Consider the following 26,663-nt stretch of genomic DNA (forward strand, 5'->3'; position numbering starts at 1 on the left):
TTCCGTCTACTGCAGGCGGGATACCTGGATGGCTGAATGTCACTGAGAAGCTCACAGAGACCGCCATAAGCAACAGTTTAAAAGAATGCCACAGACTAATCAACCAAACTTTTTGGGTTGGTTTCTCTTTTATAGTCTGCAGGCATTAAATGAAAGAAGTCAGTGTTCCAGCAGAGGGAGACAACGTTTCAGAAAAGGCATTGTAGCAAACCAAAAAAGAAATTTTAAGCGCAGCAGAGTAACCAGCTCACATACCTGTTAGCTCAGGTGAGTTTAAAAGGCTGCTGTTGATAACAAGGGCATTTGCTAAATAGATGGTGTGTGTGCAACAATATACTGAAAGGTCAATTATATTGTGCAGCTTATCTCACCACCTGTAGTTATTTAGGTGAAAGCTCCAAAATGCTTGCCTAATATGTCTGTTTATCCAAAAGGAAGTATAGAGGGAGAGCTAGATAGATAGCATTGCATTACATTACATTACATGGCAATGCAATGCACAGTTGCTGAAGTTGAACCAAAATGAGCTTGTCATCTGGCTTCTGCAACTTTTAACATGAAAAATCCAATGAGGAGAAGAAAAGCAAAGCCAAAGAGTCCATCCCAAAATCCGACAAACAAGCAAAATGAACAAAAAGCATTGAATTCAATTCTTTCTGATTTTAGAAACTGCATTAAAGAAGGGGTGCACCGGTCCTGGAGATACTGCAATACCAGGTCAATGCGTGGAGTGGACAGAGCAAGCTCTTTTTCCATCTCCCTGTTCTAAAAATCCATTTAATATATGGTCCCCAGATAGGGGACGTATCAGATATTAAACTGATAAGAACAGATACTACACTTGATCTTAGCTAAAAGGCCGAGAAGCGATAACCAGAATTGGTTTCCGACTACGGTGCCACCCAAGGATTCTGAAAAGTCCATTTGTGGAGATGGCCACCTGGACTCCCGTTAAGAAGACATGCTGTCAACCTCCAGATCCCTCACATGCCTGCACTTTTCGGCTTGCTGCTGCTGCAATCCACGCGTTTTAGATCTGCATAACTCCACCTCTTTTAGCACAGTACCCTCAACCCCCGGCTGTTCCCACCCGCCTCAACACCGTTGGAAGGGAGGAGAACCAATTAAGGCGGGGGGGGGGGGGTGGAACGAGCAGCTGTCTACCCTTAGCAGGAGGGTTGCTGATTAATTACCTCTCCTGCTGCTGCTGCTGCTGGCTGTCCAGCAGCAGACTGAAGGTGGCTGCTGCTGTGCGCAGGTATATAAAGGCTCAGAGCCTATTATGACACGCGCAGCCAGCGTTCCATTGCCACATTCCGTCTACTGCAGGCGGGATACCTGGATGGCTGAATGTCACTGAGAAGCTCACAGAGACCGCCATAAGCAACAGTTTAAAAGAATGCCACAGACTAATCAACCAAACTTTTTGGGTTGGTTTCTCTTTTATAGTCTGCAGGCATTAAATGAAAGAAGTCAGTGTTCCAGCAGAGGGAGACAACGTTTCAGAAAAGGCATTGTAGCAAACCAAAAAAGAAATTTTAAGCGCAGCAGAGTAACCAGCTCACATACCTGTTAGCTCAGGTGAGTTTAAAAGGCTGCTGTTGATAACAAGGGCATTTGCTAAATAGATGGTGTGTGTGCAACAATATACTGAAAGGTCAATTATATTGTGCAGCTTATCTCACCACCTGTAGTTATTTAGGTGAAAGCTCCAAAATGCTTGCCTAATATGTCTGTTTATCCAAAAGGAAGTATAGAGGGAGAGCTAGATAGATAGCATTGCATTACATTACATTACATGGCAATGCAATGCACAGTTGCTGAAGTTGAACCAAAATGAGCTTGTCATCTGGCTTCTGCAACTTTTAACATGAAAAATCCAATGAGGAGAAGAAAAGCAAAGCCAAAGAGTCCATCCCAAAATCCGACAAACAAGCAAAATGAACAAAAAGCATTGAATTCAATTCTTTCTGATTTTAGAAACTGCATTAAAGAAGGGGTGCACCGGTCCTGGAGATACTGCAATACCAGGTCAATGCGTGGAGTGGACAGAGCAAGCTCTTTTTCCATCTCCCTGTTTTAAAAATCCATTTAATATATGGTCCCCAGATAGGGGACGTATCAGATATTAAACTGATAAGAACAGATACTACACTTGATCTTAGCCAAAAGGCCGAGAAGCGATAACCAGAATTGGTTTCCGACTACGGTGCCACCCAAGGATTCTGAAAAGTCCATTTGTGGAGATGGCCACCTGGACTCCCGTTAAGAAGACATGCTGTCAACCTCTAGATCCCTCACATGCCTGCACTTTTCGGCTTGCTGCTGCTGCAATCCACGCGTTTTAGATCTGCATAACTCCACCTCTTTTAGCACAGTACCCTCAACCCCCGGCTGTTCCCACCCGCCTCAACACCGTTGGAAGGGAGGAGAACCAATTAAGGCGGGGGGGGGGGTGGAACGAGCAGCTGTCTACCCTTAGCAGGAGGGTTGCTGATTAATTACCTCTCCTGCTGCTGCTGCTGCTGGCTGTCCAGCAGCAGACTGAAGGTGGCTGCTGCTGTGCGCAGGTATATAAAGGCTCAGAGCCTATTATGACACGCGCAGCCAGCGTTCCATTGCCACATTCCGTCTACTGCAGGCGGGATACCTGGATGGCTGAATGTCACTGAGAAGCTCACAGAGACCGCCATAAGCAACAGTTTAAAAGAATGCCACAGACTAATCAACCAAACTTTTTGGGTTGGTTTCTCTTTTATAGTCTGCAGGCATTAAATGAAAGAAGTCAGTGTTCCAGCAGAGGGAGACAACGTTTCAGAAAAGGCATTGTAGCAAACCAAAAAAGAAATTTTAAGCGCAGCAGAGTAACCAGCTCACATACCTGTTAGCTCAGGTGAGTTTAAAAGGCTGCTGTTGATAACAAGGGCATTTGCTAAATAGATGGTGTGTGTGCAACAATATACTGAAAGGTCAATTATATTGTGCAGCTTATCTCACCACCTGTAGTTATTTAGGTGAAAGCTCCAAAATGCTTGCCTAATATGTCTGTTTATCCAAAAGGAAGTATAGAGGGAGAGCTAGATAGATAGCATTGCATTACATTACATTACATGGCAATGCAATGCACAGTTGCTGAAGTTGAACCAAAATGAGCTTGTCATCTGGCTTCTGCAACTTTTAACATGAAAAATCCAATGAGGAGAAGAAAAGCAAAGCCAAAGAGTCCATCCCAAAATCCGACAAACAAGCAAAATGAACAAAAAGCATTGAATTCAATTCTTTCTGATTTTAGAAACTGCATTAAAGAAGGGGTGCACCGGTCCTGGAGATACTGCAATACCAGGTCAATGCGTGGAGTGGACAGAGCAAGCTCTTTTTCCATCTCCCTGTTCTAAAAATCCATTTAATATATGGTCCCCAGATAGGGGACGTATCAGATATTAAACTGATAAGAACAGATACTACACTTGATCTTAGCCAAAAGGCCGAGAAGCGATAACCAGAATTGGTTTCCGACTACGGTGCCACCCAAGGATTCTGAAAAGTCCATTTGTGGAGATGGCCACCTGGACTCCCGTTAAGAAGACATGCTGTCAACCTCTAGATCCCTCACATGCCTGCACTTTTCGGCTTGCTGCTGCTGCAATCCACGCGTTTTAGATCTGCATAACTCCACCTCTTTTAGCACAGTACCCTCAACCCCCGGCTGTTCCCACCCGCCTCAACACCGTTGGAAGGGAGGAGAACCAATTAAGGCGGGGGGGGGGGTGGAACGAGCAGCTGTCTACCCTTAGCAGGAGGGTTGCTGATTAATTACCTCTCCTGCTGCTGCTGCTGGCTGTCCAGCAGCAGACTGAAGGTGGCTGCTGCTGTGCGCAGGTATATAAAGGCTCAGAGCCTATTATGACACGCGCAGCCAGCGTTCCATTGCCACATTCCGTCTACTGCAGGCGGGATACCTGGATGGCTGAATGTCACTGAGAAGCTCACAGAGACCGCCATAAGCAACAGTTTAAAAGAATGCCACAGACTAATCAACCAAACTTTTTGGGTTGGTTTCTCTTTTATAGTCTGTAGGCATTAAATGAAAGAAGTCAGTGTTCCAGCAGAGGGAGACAACGTTTCAGAAAAGGCATTGTAGCAAACCAAAAAAGAAATTTTAAGCGCAGCAGAGTAACCAGCTCACATACCTGTTAGCTCAGGTGAGTTTAAAAGGCTGCTGTTGATAACAAGGGCATTTGCTAAATAGATGGTGTGTGTGCAACAATATACTGAAAGGTCAATTATATTGTGCAGCTTATCTCACCACCTGTAGTTATTTAGGTGAAAGCTCCAAAATGCTTGCCTAATATGTCTGTTTATCCAAAAGGAAGTATAGAGGGAGAGCTAGATAGATAGCATTGCATTACATTACATTACATGGCAATGCAATGCACAGTTGCTGAAGTTGAACCAAAATGAGCTTGTCATCTGGCTTCTGCAACTTTTAACATGAAAAATCCAATGAGGAGAAGAAAAGCAAAGCCAAAGAGTCCATCCCAAAATCCGACAAACAAGCAAAATGAACAAAAAGCATTGAATTCAATTCTTTCTGATTTTAGAAACTGCATTAAAGAAGGGGTGCACCGGTCCTGGAGATACTGCAATACCAGGTCAATGCGTGGAGTGGACAGAGCAAGCTCTTTTTCCATCTCCCTGTTCTAAAAATCCATTTAATATATGGTCCCCAGATAGGGGACGTATCAGATATTAAACTGATAAGAACAGATACTACACTTGATCTTAGCCAAAAGGCCGAGAAGCGATAACCAGAATTGGTTTCCGACTACGGTGCCACCCAAGGATTCTGAAAAGTCCATTTGTGGAGATGGCCACCTGGACTCCCGTTAAGAAGACATGCTGTCAACCTCTAGATCCCTCACATGCCTGCACTTTTCGGCTTGCTGCTGCTGCAATCCACGCGTTTTAGATCTGCATAACTCCACCTCTTTTAGCACAGTACCCTCAACCCCCGGCTGTTCCCACCCGCCTCAACACCGTTGGAAGGGAGGAGAACCAATTAAGGCGGGGGGGGGGTGGAACGAGCAGCTGTCTACCCTTAGCAGGAGGGTTGCTGATTAATTACCTCTCCTGCTGCTGCTGCTGCTGGCTGTCCAGCAGCAGACTGAAGGTGGCTGCTGCTGTGCGCAGGTATATAAAGGCTCAGAGCCTATTATGACACGCGCAGCCAGCGTTCCATTGCCACATTCCGTCTACTGCAGGTGGGATACCTGGATGGCTGAATGTCACTGAGAAGCTCACAGAGACCGCCATAAGCAACAGTTTAAAAGAATGCCACAGACTAATCAACCAAACTTTTTGGGTTGGTTTCTCTTTTATAGTCTGCAGGCATTAAATGAAAGAAGTCAGTGTTCCAGCAGAGGGAGACAACGTTTCAGAAAAGGCATTGTAGCAAACCAAAAAAGAAATTTTAAGCGCAGCAGAGTAACCAGCTCACATACCTGTTAGCTCAGGTGAGTTTAAAAGGCTGCTGTTGATAACAAGGGCATTTGCTAAATAGATGGTGTGTATGCAACAATATACTGAAAGGTCAATTATATTGTGCAGCTTATCTCACCACCTGTAGTTATTTAGGTGAAAGCTCCAAAATGCTTGCCTAATATGTCTGTTTATCCAAAAGGAAGTATAGAGGGAGAGCTAGATAGATAGCATTGCATTACATTACATTACATGGCAATGCAATGCACAGTTGCTGAAGTTGAACCAAAATGAGCTTGTCATGTGGCTTCTGCAACTTTTAACATGAAAAATCCAATGAGGAGAAGAAAAGCAAAGCCAAAGAGTCCATCCCAAAATCCGACAAACAAGCAAAATGAACAAAAAGCATTGAATTCAATTCTTTCTGATTTTAGAAACTGCATTAAAGAAGGGGTGCACCGGTCCTGAAGATACTGCAATACCAGTTCAATGCGTGGAGTGGACAGAGCAAGCTCTTTTTCCATCTCCCTGTTCTAAAAATCCATTTAATATATGGTCCCCAGATAGGGGACGTATCAGATATTAAACTGATAAGAACAGATACTACACTTGATCTTAGCCAAAAGGCCGAGAAGCGATAACCAGAATTGGTTTCCGACTACGGTGCCACCCAAGGATTCTGAAAAGTCCATTTGTGGAGATGGCCACCTGGACTCCCGTTAAGAAGACATGCTGTCAACCTCTAGATCCCTCACATGCCTGCACTTTTCGGCTTGCTGCTGCTGCAATCCACGCGTTTTAGATCTGCATAACTCCACCTCTTTTAGCACAGTACCCTCAACCCCCGGCTGTTCCCACCCGCCTCAACACCGTTGGAAGGGAGGAGAACCAATTAAGGCGGGGGGGGGGGGTGGAACGAGCAGCTGTCTACCCTTAGCAGGAGGGTTGCTGATTAATTACCTCTCCTGCTGCTGCTGCTGCTGGCTGTCCAGCAGCAGACTGAAGGTGGCTGCTGCTGTGCGCAGGTATATAAAGGCTCAGAGCCTATTATGACACGCGCAGCCAGCGTTCCATTGCCACATTCCGTCTACTGCAGGCGGGATACCTGGATGGCTGAATGTCACTGAGAAGCTCACAGAGACCGCCATAAGCAACAGTTTAAAAGAATGCCACAGACTAATCAACCAAACTTTTTGGGTTGGTTTCTCTTTTATAGTCTGCAGGCATTAAATGAAAGAAGTCAGTGTTCCAGCAGAGGGAGACAACGTTTCAGAAAAGGCATTGTAGCAAACCAAAAAAGAAATTTTAAGCGCAGCAGAGTAACCAGCTCACATACCTGTTAGCTCAGGTGAGTTTAAAAGGCTGCTGTTGATAACAAGGGCATTTGCTAAATAGATGGTGTGTGTGCAACAATATACTGAAAGGTCAATTATATTGTGCAGCTTATCTCACCACCTGTAGTTATTTAGGTGAAAGCTCCAAAATGCTTGCCTAATATGTCTGTTTATCCAAAAGGAAGTATAGAGGGAGAGCTAGATAGATAGCATTGCATTACATTACATTACATGGCAATGCAATGCACAGTTGCTGAAGTTGAACCAAAATGAGCTTGTCATCTGGCTTCTGCAACTTTTAACATGAAAAATCCAATGAGGAGAAGAAAAGCAAAGCCAAAGAGTCCATCCCAAAATCCGACAAACAAGCAAAATGAACAAAAAGCATTGAATTCAATTCTTTCTGATTTTAGAAACTGCATTAAAGAAGGGGTGCACCGGTCCTGGAGATACTGCAATACCAGGTCAATGCGTGGAGTGGACAGAGCAAGCTCTTTTTCCATCTCCCTGTTCTAAAAATCCATTTAATATATGGTCCCCAGATAGGGGACGTATCAGATATTAAACTGATAAGAACAGATACTACACTTGATCTTAGCCAAAAGGCCGAGAAGCGATAACCAGAATTGGTTTCCGACTACGGTGCCACCCAAGGATTCTGAAAAGTCCATTTGTGGAGATGGCCACCTGGACTCCCGTTAAGAAGACATGCTGTCAACCTCTAGATCCCTCACATGCCTGCACTTTTCGGCTTGCTGCTGCTGCAATCCACGCGTTTTAGATCTGCATAACTCCACCTCTTTTAGCACAGTACCCTCAACCCCCGGCTGTTCCCACCCGCCTCAACACCGTTGGAAGGGAGGAGAACCAATTAAGGCGGGGGGGGGGTGGAACGAGCAGCTGTCTACCCTTAGCAGGAGGGTTGCTGATTAATTACCTCTCCTGCTGCTGCTGCTGCTGGCTGTCCAGCAGCAGACTGAAGGTGGCTGCTGCTGTGCGCAGGTATATAAAGGCTCAGAGCCTATTATGACACGCGCAGCCAGCGTTCCATTGCCACATTCCGTCTACTGCAGGCGGGATACCTGGATGGCTGAATGTCACTGAGAAGCTCACAGAGACCGCCATAAGCAACAGTTTAAAAGAATGCCACAGACTAATCAACCAAACTTTTTGGGTTGGTTTCTCTTTTATAGTCTGCAGGCATTAAATGAAAGAAGTCAGTGTTCCAGCAGAGGGAGACAACGTTTCAGAAAAGGCATTGTAGCAAACCAAAAAAGAAATTTTAAGCGCAGCAGAGTAACCAGCTCACATACCTGTTAGCTCAGGTGAGTTTAAAAGGCTGCTGTTGATAACAAGGGCATTTGCTAAATAGATGGTGTGTATGCAACAATATACTGAAAGGTCAATTATATTGTGCAGCTTATCTCACCACCTGTAGTTATTTAGGTGAAAGCTCCAAAATGCTTGCCTAATATGTCTGTTTATCCAAAAGGAAGTATAGAGGGAGAGCTAGATAGATAGCATTGCATTACATTACATTACATGGCAATGCAATGCACAGTTGCTGAAGTTGAACCAAAATGAGCTTGTCATGTGGCTTCTGCAACTTTTAACATGAAAAATCCAATGAGGAGAAGAAAAGCAAAGCCAAAGAGTCCATCCCAAAATCCGACAAACAAGCAAAATGAACAAAAAGCATTGAATTCAATTCTTTCTGATTTTAGAAACTGCATTAAAGAAGGGGTGCACCGGTCCTGAAGATACTGCAATACCAGGTCAATGCGTGGAGTGGACAGAGCAAGCTCTTTTTCCATCTCCCTGTTCTAAAAATCCATTTAATATATGGTCCCCAGATAGGGGACGTATCAGATATTAAACTGATAAGAACAGATACTACACTTGATCTTAGCCAAAAGGCCGAGAAGCGATAACCAGAATTGGTTTCCGACTACGGTGCCACCCAAGGATTCTGAAAAGTCCATTTGTGGAGATGGCCACCTGGACTCCCGTTAAGAAGACATGCTGTCAACCTCTAGATCCCTCACATGCCTGCACTTTTCGGCTTGCTGCTGCTGCAATCCACGCGTTTTAGATCTGCATAACTCCACCTCTTTTAGCACAGTACCCTCAACCCCCGGCTGTTCCCACCCGCCTCAACACCGTTGGAAGGGAGGAGAACCAATTAAGGCGGGGGGGGGGGGTGGAACGAGCAGCTGTCTACCCTTAGCAGGAGGGTTGCTGATTAATTACCTCTCCTGCTGCTGCTGCTGCTGGCTGTCCAGCAGCAGACTGAAGGTGGCTGCTGCTGTGCGCAGGTATATAAAGGCTCAGAGCCTATTATGACACGCGCAGCCAGCGTTCCATTGCCACATTCCGTCTACTGCAGGCGGGATACCTGGATGGCTGAATGTCACTGAGAAGCTCACAGAGACCGCCATAAGCAACAGTTTAAAAGAATGCCACAGACTAATCAACCAAACTTTTTGGGTTGGTTTCTCTTTTATAGTCTGCAGGCATTAAATGAAAGAAGTCAGTGTTCCAGCAGAGGGAGACAACGTTTCAGAAAAGGCATTGTAGCAAACCAAAAAAGAAATTTTAAGCGCAGCAGAGTAACCAGCTCACATACCTGTTAGCTCAGGTGAGTTTAAAAGGCTGCTGTTGATAACAAGGGCATTTGCTAAATAGATGGTGTGTGTGCAACAATATACTGAAAGGTCAATTATATTGTGCAGCTTATCTCACCACCTGTAGTTATTTAGGTGAAAGCTCCAAAATGCTTGCCTAATATGTCTGTTTATCCAAAAGGAAGTATAGAGGGAGAGCTAGATAGATAGCATTGCATTACATTACATTACATGGCAATGCAATGCACAGTTGCTGAAGTTGAACCAAAATGAGCTTGTCATCTGGCTTCTGCAACTTTTAACATGAAAAATCCAATGAGGAGAAGAAAAGCAAAGCCAAAGAGTCCATCCCAAAATCCGACAAACAAGCAAAATGAACAAAAAGCATTGAATTCAATTCTTTCTGATTTTAGAAACTGCATTAAAGAAGGGGTGCACCGGTCCTGGAGATACTGCAATACCAGGTCAATGCGTGGAGTGGACAGAGCAAGCTCTTTTTCCATCTCCCTGTTCTAAAAATCCATTTAATATATGGTCCCCAGATAGGGGACGTATCAGATATTAAACTGATAAGAACAGATACTACACTTGATCTTAGCCAAAAGGCCGAGAAGCGATAACCAGAATTGGTTTCCGACTACGGTGCCACCCAAGGATTCTGAAAAGTCCATTTGTGGAGATGGCCACCTGGACTCCCGTTAAGAAGACATGCTGTCAACCTCTAGATCCCTCACATGCCTGCACTTTTCGGCTTGCTGCTGCTGCAATCCACGCGTTTTAGATCTGCATAACTCCACCTCTTTTAGCACAGTACCCTCAACCCCCGGCTGTTCCCACCCGCCTCAACACCGTTGGAAGGGAGGAGAACCAATTAAGGCGGGGGGGGGGGGGGGGTGGAACGAGCAGCTGTCTACCCTTAGCAGGAGGGTTGCTGATTAATTACCTCTCCTGCTGCTGCTGCTGCTGGCTGTCCAGCAGCAGACTGAAGGTGGCTGCTGCTGTGCGCAGGTATATAAAGGCTCAGAGCCTATTATGACACGCGCAGCCAGCGTTCCATTGCCACATTCCGTCTACTGCAGGCGGGATACCTGGATGGCTGAATGTCACTGAGAAGCTCACAGAGACCGCCATAAGCAACAGTTTAAAAGAATGCCACAGACTAATCAACCAAACTTTTTGGGTTGGTTTCTCTTTTATAGTCTGCAGGCATTAAATGAAAGAAGTCAGTGTTCCAGCAGAGGGAGACAACGTTTCAGAAAAGGCATTGTAGCAAACCAAAAAAGAAATTTTAAGCGCAGCAGAGTAACCAGCTCACATACCTGTTAGCTCAGGTGAGTTTAAAAGGCTGCTGTTGATAACAAGGGCATTTGCTAAATAGATGGTGTGTGTGCAACAATATACTGAAAGGTCAATTATATTGTGCAGCTTATCTCACCACCTGTAGTTATTTAGGTGAAAGCTCCAAAATGCTTGCCTAATATGTCTGTTTATCCAAAAGGAAGTATAGAGGGAGAGCTAGATAGATAGCATTGCATTACATTACATTACATGGCAATGCAATGCACAGTTGCTGAAGTTGAACCAGAATGAGCTTGTCATCTGGCTTCTGCAACTTTTAACATGAAAAATCCAATGAGGAGAAGAAAAGCAAAGCCAAAGAGTCCATCCCAAAATCCGACAAACAAGCAAAATGAACAAAAAGCATTGAATTCAATTCTTTCTGATTTTAGAAACTGCATTAAAGAAGGGGTGCACCGGTCCTGGAGATACTGCAATACCAGGTCAATGCGTGGAGTGGACAGAGCAAGCTCTTTTTCCATCTCCCTGTTCTAAAAATCCATTTAATATATGGTCCCCAGATAGGGGACGTATCAGATATTAAACTGATAAGAACAGATACTACACTTGATCTTAGCCAAAAGGCCGAGAAGCGATAACCAGAATTGGTTTCCGACTACGGTGCCACCCAAGGATTCTGAAAAGTCCATTTGTGGAGATGGCCACCTGGACTCCCGTTAAGAAGACATGCTGTCAACCTCTAGATCCCTCACATGCCTGCACTTTTCGGCTTGCTGCTGCTGCAATCCACGCGTTTTAGATCTGCATAACTCCACCTCTTTTAGCACAGTACCCTCAACCCCCGGCTGTTCCCACCCGCCTCAACACCGTTGGAAGGGAGGAGAACCAATTAAGGCGGGGGGGGGGGGTGGAACGAGCAGCTGTCTACCCTTAGCAGGAGGGTTGCTGATTAATCACCTCTCCTGCTGCTGCTGCTGCTGGCTGTCCAGCAGCAGACTGAAGGTGGCTGCTGCTGTGCGCAGGTATATAAAGGCTCAGAGCCTATTATGACACGCGCAGCCAGCGTTCCATTGCCACATTCCGTCTACTGCAGGCGGGATACCTGGATGGCTGAATGTCACTGAGAAGCTCACAGAGACCGCCATAAGCAACAGTTTAAAAGAATGCCACAGACTAATCAACCAAACTTTTTGGGTTGGTTTCTCTTTTATAGTCTGCAGGCATTAAATGAAAGAAGTCAGTGTTCCAGCAGAGGGAGACAACGTTTCAGAAAAGGCATTGTAGCAAACCAAAAAAGAAATTTTAAGCGCAGCAGAGTAACCAGCTCACATACCTGTTAGCTCAGGTGAGTTTAAAAGGCTGCTGTTGATAACAAGGGCATTTGCTAAATAGATGGTGTGTGTGCAACAATATACTGAAAGGTCAATTATATTGTGCAGCTTATCTCACCACCTGTAGTTATTTAGGTGAAAGCTCCAAAATGCTTGCCTAATATGTCTGTTTATCCAAAAGGAAGTATAGAGGGAGAGCTAGATAGATAGCATTGCATTACATTACATTACATGGCAATGCAATGCACAGTTGCTGAAGTTGAACCAAAATGAGCTTGTCATCTGGCTTCTGCAACTTTTAACATGAAAAATCCAATGAGGAGAAGAAAAGCAAAGCCAAAGAGTCCATCCCAAAATCCGACAAACAAGCAAAATGAACAAAAAGCATTGAATTCAATTCTTTCTGATTTTAGAAACTGCATTAAAGAAGGGGTGCACCGGTCCTGGAGATACTGCAATACCAGGTCAATGCGTGGAGTGGACAGAGCAAGCTCTTTTTCCATCTCCCTCTTCTAAAAATCCATTTAATATATGGTCCCCAGATAGGGGACGTATCAGATATTAAACTGATAAGAACAGATACTACACTTGATCTTAGCCAAAAGGCCGAGAAGCGATAACCAGAATTGGTTTCCGACTACGGTGCCACCCAAGGATTCTGAAAAGTCCATTTGTGGAGATGGCCACCTGGACTCCCGTTAAGAAGACATGCTGTCAACCTCTAGATCCCTCACATGCCTGCACTTTTCGGCTTGCTGCTGCTGCAATCCACGCGTTTTAGATCTGCATAACTCCACCTCTTTTAGCACAGTACCCTCAACCCCCGGCTGTTCCCACCCGCCTCAACACCGTTGGAAGGGAGGAGAACCAATTAAGGCGGGGGGGGGGGGGGGGGGTGGAACGAGCAGCTGTCTACCCTTAGCAGGAGGGTTGCTGATTAATTACCTCTCCTGCTGCTGCTGCTGCTGGCTGTCCAGCAGCAGACTGAAGGTGGCTGCTGCTGTGCGCAGGTATATAAAGGCTCAGAGCCTATTATGACACGCGCAGCCAGCGTTCCATTGCCACATTCCGTCTACTGCAGGCGGGATACCTGGATGGCTGAATGTCACTGAGAAGCTCACAGAGACCGCCATAAGCAACAGTTTAAAAGAATGCCACAGACTAATCAACCAAACTTTTTGGGTTGGTTTCTCTTTTATAGTCTGCAGGCATTAAATGAAAGAAGTCAGTGTTCCAGCAGAGGGAGACAACGTTTCAGAAAAGGCATTGTAGCAAACCAAAAAAGAAATTTTAAGCGCAGCAGAGTAACCAGCTCACATACCTGTTAGCTCAGGTGAGTTTAAAAGGCTGCTGTTGATAACAAGGGCATTTGCTAAATAGATGGTGTGTGTGCAACAATATACTGAAAGGTCAATTATATTGTGCAGCTTATCTCACCACCTGTAGTTATTTAGGTGAAAGCTCCAAAATGCTTGCCTAATATGTCTGTTTATCCAAAAGGAAGTATAGAGGGAGAGCTAGATAGATAGCATTGCATTACATTACATTACATGGCAATGCAATGCACAGTTGCTGAAGTTGAACCAAAATGAGCTTGTCATCTGGCTTCTGCAACTTTTAACATGAAAAATCCAATGAGGAGAAGAAAAGCAAAGCCAAAGAGTCCATCCCAAAATCCGACAAACAAGCAAAATGAACAAAAAGCATTGAATTCAATTCTTTCTGATTTTAGAAACTGCATTAAAGAAGGGGTGCACCGGTCCTGGAGATACTGCAATACCAGGTCAATGCGTGGAGTGGACAGAGCAAGCTCTTTTTCCATCTCCCTGTTCTAAAAATCCATTTAATATATGGTCCCCAGATAGGGGACGTATCAGATATTAAACTGATAAGAACAGATACTACACTTGATCTTAGCCAAAAGGCCGAGAAGCGATAACCAGAATTGGTTTCCGACTACGGTGCCACCCAAGGATTCTGAAAAGTCCATTTGTGGAGATGGCCACCTGGACTCCCGTTAAGAAGACATGCTGTCAACCTCTAGATCCCTCACATGCCTGCACTTTTCGGCTTGCTGCTGCTGCAATCCACGCGTTTTAGATCTGCATAACTCCACCTCTTTTAGCACAGTACCCTCAACCCCCGGCTGTTCCCACCCGCCTCAACACCGTTGGAAGGGAGGAGAACCAATTAAGGCGTGGGGGGGGGGGGGTGGAACGAGCAGCTGTCTACCCTTAGCAGGAGGGTTGCTGATTAATTACCTCTCCTGCTGCTGCTGCTGCTGGCTGTCCAGCAGCTGACTGAAGGTGGCTGCTGCTGTGCGCAGGTATATAAAGGCTCAGAGCCTATTATGACACGCGCAGCCAGCGTTCCATTGCCACATTCCGTCTACTGCAGGCGGGATACCTGGATGGCTGAATGTCACTGAGAAGCTCACAGAGACCGCCATAAGCAACAGTTTAAAAGAATGCCACAGACTAATCAACCAAACTTTTTGGGTTGGTTTCTCTTTTATAGTCTGCAGGCATTAAATGAAAGAAGTCAGTGTTCCAGCAGAGGGAGACAACGTTTCAGAAAAGGCATTGTAGCAAACCAAAAAAGAAATTTTAAGCGCAGCAGAGTAACCAGCTCACATACCTGTTAGCTCAGGTGAGTTTAAAAGGCTGCTGTTGATAACAAGGGCATTTGCTAAATAGATGGTGTGTGTGCAACAATATACTGAAAGGTCAATTATATTGTGCAGCTTATCTCACCACCTGTAGTTATTTAGGTGAAAGCTCCAAAATGCTTGCCTAATATGTCTGTTTATCCAAAAGGAAGTATAGAGGGAGAGCTAGATAGATAGCATTGCATTACATTACATTACATGGCAATGCAATGCACAGTTGCTGAAGTTGAACCAAAATGAGCTTGTCATCTGGCTTCTGCAACTTTTAACATGAAAAATCCAATGAGGAGAAGAAAAGCAAAGCCAAAGAGTCCATCCCAAAATCCGACAAACAAGCAAAATGAACAAAAAGCATTGAATTCAATTCTTTCTGATTTTAGAAACTGCATTAAAGAAGGGGTGCACCGGTCCTGGAGATACTGCAATACCAGGTCAATGCGTGGAGTGGACAGAGCAAGCTCTTTTTCCATCTCCCTGTTCTAAAAATCCATTTAATATATGGTCCCCAGATAGGGGACGTATCAGATATTAAACTGATAAGAACAGATTTTTTGATTGAATATATCTTTTATTAGCACAAAAAATAAGTTAACAGACAGTGTACAGTGCCGCAGCCCAGTACACACAGAATTCTACATCATATTTACATAGCATGAGGATACGACGCACTAACTAGACACATCACACCCCTATGCTACACAAAACACTCAATCTGAAAGAAAAAGCATGTCAATCAATACAGTACGACGAATCGTGATAAGGGATGGGGATTGGGAAAAAGGGGATGGGGAGGGGAAAATCACAGGCCCGAAGCTTTATTGAAAGACAAGACACATAAGGGGAGAGGGGGAGGAGGGGTTTAGTCCTCATCCTCGTCCTCCGGACCGTCCACGATGGAATAGTCTCTGAGCAGGCTGTGGATCAGCCTGCGGCAGTCCTGGATGGACATCCTCTCCCTCCTCAAGATGAGCCGGTTCCTGGCGACCCAAACGGCATCCTTGAAGCAGTTCATAAGGCGCCAAGCCTCCTGGATGGCTCCGACGGTATGAACCCCAGGGAAGAGTCCGTAAAGCACAGAATGGTGCGATAGGCTCGCCCTGGGGACAGAGTTCCTCAGGTCGTCCTCAAGGGCAGTCAACAGGCGCTGTGCAAATCCGCAGTCCCAAAAAGTGTGCAAAGATGTTTCCTCCACGAAGGGGCACCTTGGGCAGTACCGGGTCTTGCACAGGTTCCGGGCATGCATGAATGACCGGACGGGCAGTCCGCCCTGAATCGCCATCCACGACAAGTCCTTGTGCCCGTTGGTCAGCCTGTCAGACGACACATTTGTCCACACAGTCTCCAGCGTGTCCTGGTGAAGTCCTGTGATGTTCTCCACGTCATCCTTGGCTCTGATGAGCTTGTGGATAGTTTTGGGCTTCCACAAGTCGGGCTTGAGTCCCTCCAGTTGATGTTCCCCCACAAATCGAACGACGTCTCCGTAGAACCATGGCGTCGTCCAGTTGTAGGGGAAGGAGCTGTCCCACTTGTCCCAGCCGAGTCGCCTCCAAAGAGGAAGCAGGAAGAAGCGAGACATGGACCTGCCCGCGGAGCCATTCTTGACTTGCAAAGTCCGGCGGACACAATCACACACAAAAGAGGATCGCAGGAGGGTGGGGATATCTGGAACGCCCTTCCCACCCTTGCGAGGCTCCTTGTACATGACAGCCCGCCTGACTCTGTCCCTCTTGGATCCCCAGACAAAGTGAAACACTGTCCTGGTAATGGCCCTGCACACAGTGACGTGTGGGGGCCAGGCCTGCGCCGTGTACTGCAAGACGGGCAGGACCTCATTACGCAGGACGAGTGCCTTACCCTCACAAGTGAGGTGTCTGAGGCTCCAGAGTCCGATCCGTTGCTTCACTTTGGCCAAGCGTTCTTGCCAGGACTTGAGGGCCGCTCCTTCCTTCCCGAACCAGACTCCCAGCACCTTGAGGAAATCCGGTTGAATGTTGAAGGGGAAGGGGGCGGAGGAGGCCGGCTGCCAATCCCCGAAGAGCATGGCTTCCGACTTCCTGCAGTTGACTTTGGCCCCTGAAGCCCGGCCGAACCTCTCACACGTCTGGACGAGGGCGTCGACTGAACCACGATCAGCGCAGAAGACGGTGACGTCGTCCATGTAGAGCGAGCACTTGACCTCGTGTCGTCCCGGACGCGGTGCGGTGATCCCTCTGATCTCTCCATTCTGCCGGATAGCCTCTGCGAAGAGTTCTATAACACAAACAAAAAGAAGAGGTGATAGAGGGCAGCCTTGTCTGACCCCAGAGAGGACAGGGAAGGGGTCAGTCTTCCAGCCGTTCACCAACACCGAGCTGTGGATATCAAAATACATCAGACGGACATACGAACAAAACATGTTACCCAAACCTAACCGGTGCAGAGCTCGGCCCATGAACTCGTGGGAAACCCGGTCGAAGGCCTTCTCCTGATCCAAGGAGACCAGGGCCGCGTGTGCGCGGCGGACCTTGATGTACTCGACCGTGTCCCGCACGAGAGCGAGGCTGTCTGCGATGCGACGTCCAGGGATGCCGCAGGTCTGGTCCGGTTTGATGATCCGTCCGATGACCGTCTTAAGTCGTGTCGCCATCGTCTTGGCCAGGATCTTGTAGTCCACGTTGAGCAGAGTGATGGGACGCCAATTCCTCAGGTCGCACCTCTCTCCCTTCCGCTTGTACAGGATCATGACCATTCCTTCCCTCAAAGATGGAGGCATTCTACCCTCCACCACCATCTCCTCGTACAGGTCCAACAGGTCCGGACAGATGAGGTCTCCCAGCGCTACATAGAGCTCCGCTGGAAGACCATCACTGCCCGGGGTCCTGCCGGTCCTAAAGGATTTAGCGGCAGAGAGCAATTCGCCCACCATCAGAGGTTTGTCCAAGGCTGCCGTGCCTGCAGGATCAAGATGGTTAGTGATACCTGACAGGAACTTATCAGCAGCGTCGGGGTCGGTAGTCTTGTGGGAGTAGAGTTCGCTGTAGAAGTCGCTGACGACCCTCATCACGTCCTCCTTCCCACGTCGCATGTTTCCGCTCTCGTCTCGCAGCTCGTTCAGGGGCGTGTGACCGGCATGAAGTTTCCTGAAAAAGAATGAGTTACATTTCTCACCCTTCTCCAGATTCTCCACTTTGGAACGGAAGACGATTCGCTTGGACTCCTCCTCAAAGTGCCTTTTCAGGCTCTTCTTGGTCTCCTCCAGCTCCTCCCTCACGTCCCAGCCGCAGTGAAGAAGGTCCTGCAGCGACCGCAGCTCGCGCTGCAGCCCTCTGAAGTCCCTCCTCTTCTCACACGCCTGTTGTCGACCCTTGGCCTGAAAGAAACAGCGAAACTCAAGTTTAACATATTCCCACCAATCAGAGACTGTTTGGAAGCTACCCTTGTAGGACTGCCACATTGCGTAGGCTGCTCTCAGCTCCTCCACGACTTCATCCTGAGCCAGCAGAGCACAATTCAGCTTCCAGGAGCCGGGGCCGGACGGAAAACCGTCGCCGAGGACACCTTGTAAGTGAATGGCTCTGTGGTCGGAGAAGACGCAGGGGACCATCGAGTGCCTACTCTGCCTGACTGCCCGAGAGGTGAACACAAAGTCAATCCTGGAGCGGAGTGAGCCATCGGATCGGCTCCACGAATAGTTCGTGGAGCCTCTCCCCATGGAGCCCACCACGTCCTGAAGAGAGGCCTCGGTTACCATCTCGATGAGCAGCTTGGACGTGATGTCCAACTTGGCAGATGTGCCAGAACTACGACCATCCTCCTCGATGGGGCAGTTGAAATCCCCGGCCATCACTAAGGTCCTGGTGGTGGCAAGCTGAAGCCGCAGGGTCTGGAAAAGCTCCAAACGCTCATTCTTCAGTGGGGACGCATACACGTTGATGAACCTGACAGGTTCTCCTGCCCAGTTGCCATCTACAACAAGAGCCCTGCCGCAGATGAGCTCCTGGACGGACTCAAGCGTGAATGCGCCCCCCCTGATCAGAATTGCGACCCCCGCAGACTTGCAGTCACCCCCACCGGACCAGTAGGATGGACCGTGGGACCACTCCCTGGCCAGATGTTTGAAGGACCTAGAGGAGGGAAGGGAACATTCCTGCAACATATAAACATCACACAACTGGGAAGTAAGGAAGGCATAAATAGTCTGACGTCTGAACTTGTCCTTGATGCTCCTGACATTAATGGAAAATAACTTAATATTAGCCATCATGTAGGGAAAAAAGAAAAAGTTAGCGCAGGCAATACACCTTAGTTACCACTCCGGTCGGGTGGTCCCTCGTCGGTGTTGACTGCTGGTGACGGGATCACCAGCAGGCCCTCTTCCTCCATCTGGTCAAGCAGCGCGGCCTCGATCTCGGCGACCACCAGTTCCTCCTCTTCTGGCTCGGCCACCAGGGTCTCAACCATGTGCTCCATCTCTTCTGGCTCAGGGAGGGTATCCTCCTTTTCGCCTACGAAATCCAGAATCTTCTTTTTGGAGGATTCAGTAGCAGGGCTGTCCTCCACCTTCCTCTTTCCCCGGGTTGGAACTGGGGAGACAAGAAGGGGAAAATCCTCCTCGGAATAGATAGCGGCGGGTGGAGGAAAGGTTAATTCCACCGCTACCATGGTCTGGGGAGGGAGAGTGGCTGCCGGGGCAGGGGAAAGGACACCTGCTGAGGAGTAGGGGAAGGAGGAAGAGGAAGTGGAATCCTCAGCAGGGGTGGCCGGGGTGGGGGGGGATTGGACGGGGGTGGCAGGGGGAGGGATCGAGAGAGGGGTGACAGAACTCTTACCCTCCTTTGACTTTTTCTTCTGCTTCGGAGCTGTTGGGACCGTCGCTGGGGCTTTGGCCACCGACTCCTTGACCGCTTTGGCCTTGGTCGTCTCGGCCTTGGCCGCTGGGGCCTTGGTCGTCGCGTCCTTGACCTTCACAGGCCTGGTCGTCGGGGCCTTGTCCTCCGGAGCTGGGGTCGTCGCAACCACCGATGCCCAGGATCTCTCACGCTTGGGGCAATCCTTGTATAGATGAGCCGCCAGCCCACACAGGTTGCAGGACGTCTTCTTCGGGCAGTCCTTCGAGCTGTGTCCCGTCACTCGACAAATCCTGCAGGCATCCTCCTTGCAGTCCTTCATCTCGTGGCCGTTCTTGCCGCATCTCCTGCAGTTCCGCGGCATGTCCGGGTAATAGATGAGGCCGTAGGAGTTGCCCAGGGAGAATGTCGGGGGCAGGTGCCGAAGTCCGTCTGAGTACGCCAGGTCCCTGTGAAGTCTAACGGTCACCGACCACTTACCTGTCCAGAAGCCGAGTCCATTCAGGATGTGAGAGGGTTCCTTCACAACCAAACAGAAGCGTCTCAGGAAGGTACAGATGTCTTGGCCTGGGGTGTGCGGGTTGCGCATGGAGACCGTGATCCTCCTTTCGTCCCTCTGGATAGGGCAGCTACCTGTAAAGGCAGAGAAAGAATTATCCGGTCCTTTTGCGCTTACCATTTCCCAGAACCTCCTGCAGGTGTTCACAGTGGCGAAGGTGACGAAGAAGATCCCCGTCAAGAAGGTCTGGATGCTGAGGGTGTCCGACCTGGAGAAGCCTCGATCCAGCAGCATCTTCTGGCAGAACACGTCCGAGGACATGTCCGGCACCCTCCCATCCACTTCCTTCAGCTTCAGGGCCACCATCTGCCGCATCCATGGCTCCAGGGCTGGAGCTTCGTGGCGGGGCTTCTGGTTTCCCTTCTGCTGGCCAGTCGTGGAGGCAGAGTCCTTGGGGTCAGAATCAGCTCCTGGCTGGGTCCTCCTGGCTGTCCCCTGCTCCAGGCTCTTCTTTTCAGCCTTCCTCGCAGCGCTTGCCATGGCTTTCCTCCTGCAGTTACTTCTTGGAGCTGGATCTGGAACTCTTCCCGGAATGGGTGGAGCTATGCAGATTCTTCTCCCGTCGTGTTCTGGACAAATTCCCCGAAAGGTCTTTGTCTCGATGATTTTCTTCCTCGAAGATTCCACAGGACAGCCCGATTCTTCTCCGAGTCTTCGTCTTCTTCTGGATTCTTTAGAGCTTCTTCCTCCCACCGATATCCGCCTTCCTTCTCCGATGTCAGCTGGGCTCCGAAGCTCTTCTCCTTCCGAGTTCGATCGCTCTCGTCAAGTGTAGATCGTAGCTCTTGTGTTCTTAAAAGAACAGATACTACACTTGATCTTAGCCAAAAGGCCGAGAAGCGATAACCAGAATTGGTTTCCGACTACGGTGCCACCCAAGGATTCTGAAAAGTCCATTTGTGGAGATGGCCACCTGGACTCCCGTTAAGAAGACATGCTGTCAACCTCTAGATCCCTCACATGCCTGCACTTTTTGGCTTGCTGCTGCTGCAATCCACGCGTTTTAGATCTGCATAACTCCACCTCTTTTAGCACAGTACCCTCAACCCCCGGCTGTTCCCACCCGCCTCAACACCGTTGGAAGGGAGGAGAACCAATTAAGGCGGGGGGGGGGGTGGAACGAGCAGCTGTCTACCCTTAGCAGGAGGGTTGCTGATTAATTACCTCTCCTGCTGCTGCTGCTGCTGGCTGTCCAGCAGCAGACTGAAGGTGGCTGCTGCTGTGCGCAGGTATATAAAGGCTCAGAGCCTATTATGACACGCGCAGCCAGCGTTCCATTGCCACATTCCGTCTACTGCAGGCGGGATACCTGGATGGCTGAATGTCACTGAGAAGCTCACAGAGACCGCCATAAGCAACAGTTTAAAAGAATGCCACAGACTAATCAACCAAACTTTTTGGGTTGGTTTCTCTTTTATAGTCTGCAGGCATTAAATGAAAGAAGTCAGTGTTCCAGCAGAGGGAGACAACGTTTCAGAAAAGGCATTGTAGCAAACCAAAAAAGAAATTTTAAGCGCAGCAGAGTAACCAGCTCACATACCTGTTAGCTCAGGTGAGTTTAAAAGGCTGCTGTTGATAACAAGGGCATTTGCTAAATAGATGGTGTGTGTGCAACAATATACTGAAAGGTCAATTATATTGTGCAGCTTATCTCACCACCTGTAGTTATTTAGGTGAAAGCTCCAAAATGCTTGCCTAATATGTCTGTTTATCCAAAAGGAAGTATAGAGGGAGAGCTAGATAGATAGCATTGCATTACATTACATTACATGGCAATGCAATGCACAGTTGCTGAAGTTGAACCAAAATGAGCTTGTCATCTGGCTTCTGCAACTTTTAACATGAAAAATCCAATGAGGAGAAGAAAAGCAAAGCCAAAGAGTCCATCCCAAAATCCGACAAACAAGCAAAATGAACAAAAAGCATTGAATTCAATTCTTTCTGATTTTAGAAACTGCATTAAAGAAGGGGTGCACCGGTCCTGGAGATACTGCAATACCAGGTCAATGCGTGGAGTGGACAGAGCAAGCTCTTTTTCCATCTCCCTGTTCTAAAAATCCATTTAATATATGGTCCCCAGATAGGGGACGTATCAGATATTAAACTGATAAGAACAGATACTACACTTGATCTTAGCCAAAAGGCCGAGAAGCGATAACCAGAATTGGTTTCCGACTACGGTGCCACCCAAGGATTCTGAAAAGTCCATTTGTGGAGATGGCCACCTGGACTCCCGTTAAGAAGACATGCTGTCAACCTCTAGATCCCTCACATGCCTGCACTTTTCGGCTTGCTGCTGCTGCAATCCACGCGTTTTAGATCTGCATAACTCCACCTCTTTTAGCACAGTACCCTCAACCCCCGGCTGTTCCCACCCGCCTCAACACCGTTGGAAGGGAGGAGAACCAATTAAGGCGGGGGGGGGGGGTGGAACGAGCAGCTGTCTACCCTTAGCAGGAGGGTTGCTGATTAATTACCTCTCCTGCTGCTGCTGCTGCTGGCTGTCCAGCAGCAGACTGAAGGTGGCTGCTGCTGTGCGCAGGTATATAAAGGCTCAGAGCCTATTATGACACGCGCAGCCAGCGTTCCATTGCCACATTCCGTCTACTGCAGGCGGGATACCTGGATGGCTGAATGTCACTGAGAAGCTCACAGAGACCGCCATAAGCAACAGTTTAAAAGAATGCCACAGACTAATCAACCAAACTTTTTGGGTTGGTTTCTCTTTTATAGTCTGCAGGCATTAAATGAAAGAAGTCAGTGTTCCAGCAGAGGGAGACAACGTTTCAGAAAAGGCATTGTAGCAAACCAAAAAAGAAATTTTAAGCGCAGCAGAGTAACCAGCTCACATACCTGTTAGCTCAGGTGAGTTTAAAAGGCTGCTGTTGATAACAAGGGCATTTGCTAAATAGATGGTGTGTGTGCAACAATATACTGAAAGGTCAATTATATTGTGCAGCTTATCTCACCACCTGTAGTTATTTAGGTGAAAGCTCCAAAATGCTTGCCTAATATGTCTGTTTATCCAAAAGGAAGTATAGAGGGAGAGCTAGATAGATAGCATTGCATTACATTACATTACATGGCAATGCAATGCACAGTTGCTGAAGTTGAACCAAAATGAGCTTGTCATCTGGCTTCTGCAACTTTTAACATGAAAAATCCAATGAGGAGAAGAAAAGCAAAGCCAAAGAGTCCATCCCAAAATCCGACAAACAAGCAAAATGAACAAAAAGCATTGAATTCAATTCTTTCTGATTTTAGAAACTGCATTAAAGAAGGGGTGCACCGGTCCTGGAGATACTGCAATACCAGGTCAATGCGTGGAGTGGACAGAGCAAGCTCTTTTTCCATCTCCCTGTTCTAAAAATCCATTTAATATATGGTCCCCAGATAGGGGACGTATCAGATATTAAACTGATAAGAACAGATACTACACTTGATCTTAGCCAAAAGGCCGAGAAGCGATAACCAGAATTGCTTTCCGACTACGGTGCCACCCAAGGATTCTGAAAAGTCCATTTGTGGAGATGGCCACCTGGACTCCCGTTAAGAAGACATGCTGTCAACCTCTAGATCCCTCACATGCCTGCACTTTTCGGCTTGCTGCTGCTGCAATCCACGCGTTTTAGATCTGCATAACTCCACCTCTTTTAGCACAGTACCCTCAACCCCCGGCTGTTCCCACCCGCCTCAACACCGTTGGAAGGGAGGAGAACCAATTAAGGCGGGGGGGGGGGGTGGAACGAGCAGCTGTCTACCCTTAGCAGGAGGGTTGCTGATTAATTACCTCTCCTGCTGCTGCTGCTGCTGGCTGTCCAGCAGCAGACTGAAGGTGGCTGCTGCTGTGCGCAGGTATATAAAGGCTCAGAGCCTATTATGACACGCGCAGCCAGCGTTCCATTGCCACATTCCGTCTACTGCAGGCGGGATACCTGGATGGCTGAATGTCACTGAGAAGCTCACAGAGACCGCCATAAGCAACAGTTTAAAAGAATGCCACAGACTAATCAACCAAACTTTTTGGGTTGGTTTCTCTTTTATAGTCTGCAGGCATTAAATGAAAGAAGTCAGTGTTCCAGCAGAGGGAGACAACGTTTCAGAAAAGGCATTGTAGCAAACCAAAAAAGAAATTTTAAGCGCAGCAGAGTAACCAGCTCACATACCTGTTAGCTCAGGTGAGTTTAAAAGGCTGCTGTTGATAACAAGGGCATTTGCTAAATAGATGGTGTGTGTGCAACACTATACTGAAAGGTCAATTATATTGTGCAGCTTATCTCACCACCTGTAGTTATTTAGGTGAAAGCTCCAAAATGCTTGCCTAATATGTCTGTTTATCCAAAAGGAAGTATAGAGGGAGAGCTAGATAGATAGCATTGCATTACATTACATTACATGGCAATGCAATGCACAGTTGCTGAAGTTGAACCAAAATGAGCTTGTCATCTGGCTTCTGCAACTTTTAACATGAAAAATCCAATGAGGAGAAGAAAAGCAAAGCCAAAGAGTCCATCCCAAAATCCGACAAACAAGCAAAATGAACAAAAAGCATTGAATTCAATTCTTTCTGATTTTAGAAACTGCATTAAAGAAGGGGTGCACCGGTCCTGGAGATACTGCAATACCAGGTCAATGCGTGGAGTGGACAGAGCAAGCTCTTTTTCCATCTCCCTGTTCTAAAAATCCATTTAATATATGGTCCCCAGATAGGGGACGTATCAGATATTAAACTGATAAGAACAGATACTACACTTGATCTTAGCCAAAAGGCCGAGAAGCGATAACCAGAATTGGTTTCCGACTACGGTGCCACCCAAGGATTCTGAAAAGTCCATTTGTGGAGATGGCCACCTGGACTCCCGTTAAGAAGACATGCTGTCAACCTCTAGATCCCTCACATGCCTGCACTTTTCGGCTTGCTGCTGCTGCAATCCACGCGTTTTAGATCTGCATAACTCCACCTCTTTTAGCACAGTACCCTCAACCCCCGGCTGTTCCCACCCGCCTCAACACTGTTGGAAGGGAGGAGAACCAATTAAGGCGGGGGGGGGGTGGAACGAGCAGCTGTCTACCCTTAGCAGGAGGGTTGCTGATTAATTACCTCTCCTGCTGCTGCTGCTGCTGCTGGCTGTCCAGCAGCAGACTGAAGGTGGCTGCTGCTGTGCGCAGGTATATAAAGGCTCAGAGCCTATTATGACACGCGCAGCCAGCGTTCCATTGCCACATTCCGTCTACTGCAGGCGGGATACCTGGATGGCTGAATGTCACTGAGAAGCTCACAGAGACCGCCATAAGCAACAGTTTAAAAGAATGCCACAGACTAATCAACCAAACTTTTTGGGTTGGTTTCTCTTTTATAGTCTGCAGGCATTAAATGAAAGAAGTCAGTGTTCCAGCAGAGGGAGACAACGTTTCAGAAAAGGCATTGTAGCAAACCAAAAAAGAAATTTTAAGCGCAGCAGAGTAACCAGCTCACATACCTGTTAGCTCAGGTGAGTTTAAAAGGCTGCTGTTGATAACAAGGGCATTTGCTAAATAGATGGTGTGTGTGCAACAATATACTGAAAGGTCAATTATATTGTGCAGTTTATCTCACCACCTGTAGTTATTTAGGTGAAAGCTCCAAAATGCTTGCCTAATATGTCTGTTTATCCAAAAGGAAGTATAGAGGGAGAGCTAGATAGATAGCATTGCATTACATTACATTACATGGCAATGCAATGCACAGTTGCTGAAGTTGAACCAAAATGAGCTTGTCATCTGGCTTCTGCAACTTTTAACATGAAAAATCCAATGAGGAGAAGAAAAGCAAAGCCAAAGAGTCCATCCCAAAATCCGACAAACAAGCAAAATGAACAAAAAGCATTGAATTCAATTCTTTCTGATTTTAGAAACTGCATTAAAGAAGGGGTGCACCGGTCCTGGAGATACTGCAATACCAGGTCAATGCGTGGAGTGGACAGAGCAAGCTCTTTTTCCATCTCCCTGTTCTAAAAATCCATTTAATATATGGTCCCCAGATAGGGGACGTATCAGATATTAAACTGATAAGAACAGATACTACACTTGATCTTAGCCAAAAGGCCGAGAAGCGATAACCAGAATTGGTTTCCGACTACGGTGCCACCCAAGGATTCTGAAAAGTCCATTTGTGGAGATGGCCACCTGGACTCCCGTTAAGAAGACATGCTGTCAACCTCTAGATCCCTCACATGCCTGCACTTTTCGGCTTGCTGCTGCTGCAATCCACGCGTTTTAGATCTGCATAACTCCACCTCTTTTAGCACAGTACCCTCAACCCCCGGCTGTTCCCACCCGCCTCAACACCGTTGGAAGGGAGGAGAACCAATTAAGGCGGGGGGGGGGTGGAACGAGCAGCTGTCTACCCTTAGCAGGAGGGTTGCTGATTAATTACCTCTCCTGCTGCTGCTGCTGCTGGCTGTCCAGCAGCAGACTGAAGGTGGCTGCTGCTGTGCGCAGGTATATAAAGGCTCAGAGCCTATTATGACACGCGCAGCCAGCGTTCCATTGCCACATTCCGTCT

The 26,663-nt window shown here is 47.5% G+C and overlaps 16 non-coding genes and 1 pseudogene across 16 annotated transcripts; all 17 read right to left on the reverse strand.

Moving 5' to 3' along the window:
* Positions 1-680: 680 nt before the first annotated feature.
* LOC141185081 (U2 spliceosomal RNA) lies at positions 681-871 on the reverse strand. Its single transcript, XR_012259776.1, has one exon. It is a non-coding gene; the product is annotated as a U2 spliceosomal RNA (small nuclear RNA).
* A 1,123-nt stretch (positions 872-1,994) lies between these two features.
* LOC141191363 (U2 spliceosomal RNA) lies at positions 1,995-2,185 on the reverse strand. The gene has a single exon (XR_012265360.1). It is a non-coding gene; the product is annotated as a U2 spliceosomal RNA (small nuclear RNA).
* Positions 2,186-3,306: 1,121 nt separating this feature from the next.
* LOC141189273 (U2 spliceosomal RNA) lies at positions 3,307-3,497 on the reverse strand. Its single transcript, XR_012263338.1, has one exon. It is a non-coding gene; the product is annotated as a U2 spliceosomal RNA (small nuclear RNA).
* A 1,118-nt stretch (positions 3,498-4,615) lies between these two features.
* On the reverse strand, positions 4,616-4,806 carry LOC141189274 (U2 spliceosomal RNA). The gene has a single exon (XR_012263339.1). It is a non-coding gene; the product is annotated as a U2 spliceosomal RNA (small nuclear RNA).
* Positions 4,807-5,926: 1,120 nt separating this feature from the next.
* LOC141185415 (U2 spliceosomal RNA) lies at positions 5,927-6,117 on the reverse strand. Its single transcript, XR_012260080.1, has one exon. It is a non-coding gene; the product is annotated as a U2 spliceosomal RNA (small nuclear RNA).
* A 1,122-nt stretch (positions 6,118-7,239) lies between these two features.
* On the reverse strand, positions 7,240-7,430 carry LOC141189275 (U2 spliceosomal RNA). The gene has a single exon (XR_012263340.1). It is a non-coding gene; the product is annotated as a U2 spliceosomal RNA (small nuclear RNA).
* Positions 7,431-8,550: 1,120 nt separating this feature from the next.
* On the reverse strand, positions 8,551-8,741 carry LOC141184523 (U2 spliceosomal RNA). Its single transcript, XR_012259270.1, has one exon. It is a non-coding gene; the product is annotated as a U2 spliceosomal RNA (small nuclear RNA).
* Positions 8,742-9,863: 1,122 nt separating this feature from the next.
* On the reverse strand, positions 9,864-10,054 carry LOC141189276 (U2 spliceosomal RNA). The gene has a single exon (XR_012263341.1). It is a non-coding gene; the product is annotated as a U2 spliceosomal RNA (small nuclear RNA).
* Positions 10,055-11,180: 1,126 nt separating this feature from the next.
* On the reverse strand, positions 11,181-11,371 carry LOC141189277 (U2 spliceosomal RNA). The gene has a single exon (XR_012263342.1). It is a non-coding gene; the product is annotated as a U2 spliceosomal RNA (small nuclear RNA).
* Positions 11,372-12,493: 1,122 nt separating this feature from the next.
* LOC141191300 (U2 spliceosomal RNA) lies at positions 12,494-12,684 on the reverse strand. The gene has a single exon (XR_012265298.1). It is a non-coding gene; the product is annotated as a U2 spliceosomal RNA (small nuclear RNA).
* Positions 12,685-13,812: 1,128 nt separating this feature from the next.
* Positions 13,813-14,003, reverse strand: LOC141189279 (U2 spliceosomal RNA). Its single transcript, XR_012263344.1, has one exon. It is a non-coding gene; the product is annotated as a U2 spliceosomal RNA (small nuclear RNA).
* A 1,125-nt stretch (positions 14,004-15,128) lies between these two features.
* On the reverse strand, positions 15,129-15,321 carry LOC141185688 (U2 spliceosomal RNA). Its single transcript, XR_012260323.1, has one exon. It is a non-coding gene; the product is annotated as a U2 spliceosomal RNA (small nuclear RNA).
* Positions 15,322-20,885: 5,564 nt separating this feature from the next.
* Positions 20,886-20,963, reverse strand: LOC141186065 (U2 spliceosomal RNA; annotated as a pseudogene).
* Positions 20,964-22,084: 1,121 nt separating this feature from the next.
* On the reverse strand, positions 22,085-22,275 carry LOC141189280 (U2 spliceosomal RNA). The gene has a single exon (XR_012263345.1). It is a non-coding gene; the product is annotated as a U2 spliceosomal RNA (small nuclear RNA).
* Positions 22,276-23,397: 1,122 nt separating this feature from the next.
* Positions 23,398-23,588, reverse strand: LOC141189281 (U2 spliceosomal RNA). The gene has a single exon (XR_012263346.1). It is a non-coding gene; the product is annotated as a U2 spliceosomal RNA (small nuclear RNA).
* A 1,122-nt stretch (positions 23,589-24,710) lies between these two features.
* Positions 24,711-24,901, reverse strand: LOC141189282 (U2 spliceosomal RNA). Its single transcript, XR_012263347.1, has one exon. It is a non-coding gene; the product is annotated as a U2 spliceosomal RNA (small nuclear RNA).
* Positions 24,902-26,024: 1,123 nt separating this feature from the next.
* Positions 26,025-26,215, reverse strand: LOC141189283 (U2 spliceosomal RNA). The gene has a single exon (XR_012263348.1). It is a non-coding gene; the product is annotated as a U2 spliceosomal RNA (small nuclear RNA).
* Between the last annotated feature and the right edge of the window lie 448 nt (positions 26,216-26,663).

Source organism: Phyllobates terribilis, unplaced genomic scaffold (assembly GCF_046119375.1).
Source record: "Phyllobates terribilis strain yellow unplaced genomic scaffold, ASM4611937v1 Scaffold_40__1_contigs__length_11209783, whole genome shotgun sequence".
Classification (NCBI taxonomy): domain Eukaryota; kingdom Metazoa; phylum Chordata; class Amphibia; order Anura; family Dendrobatidae; genus Phyllobates; species Phyllobates terribilis.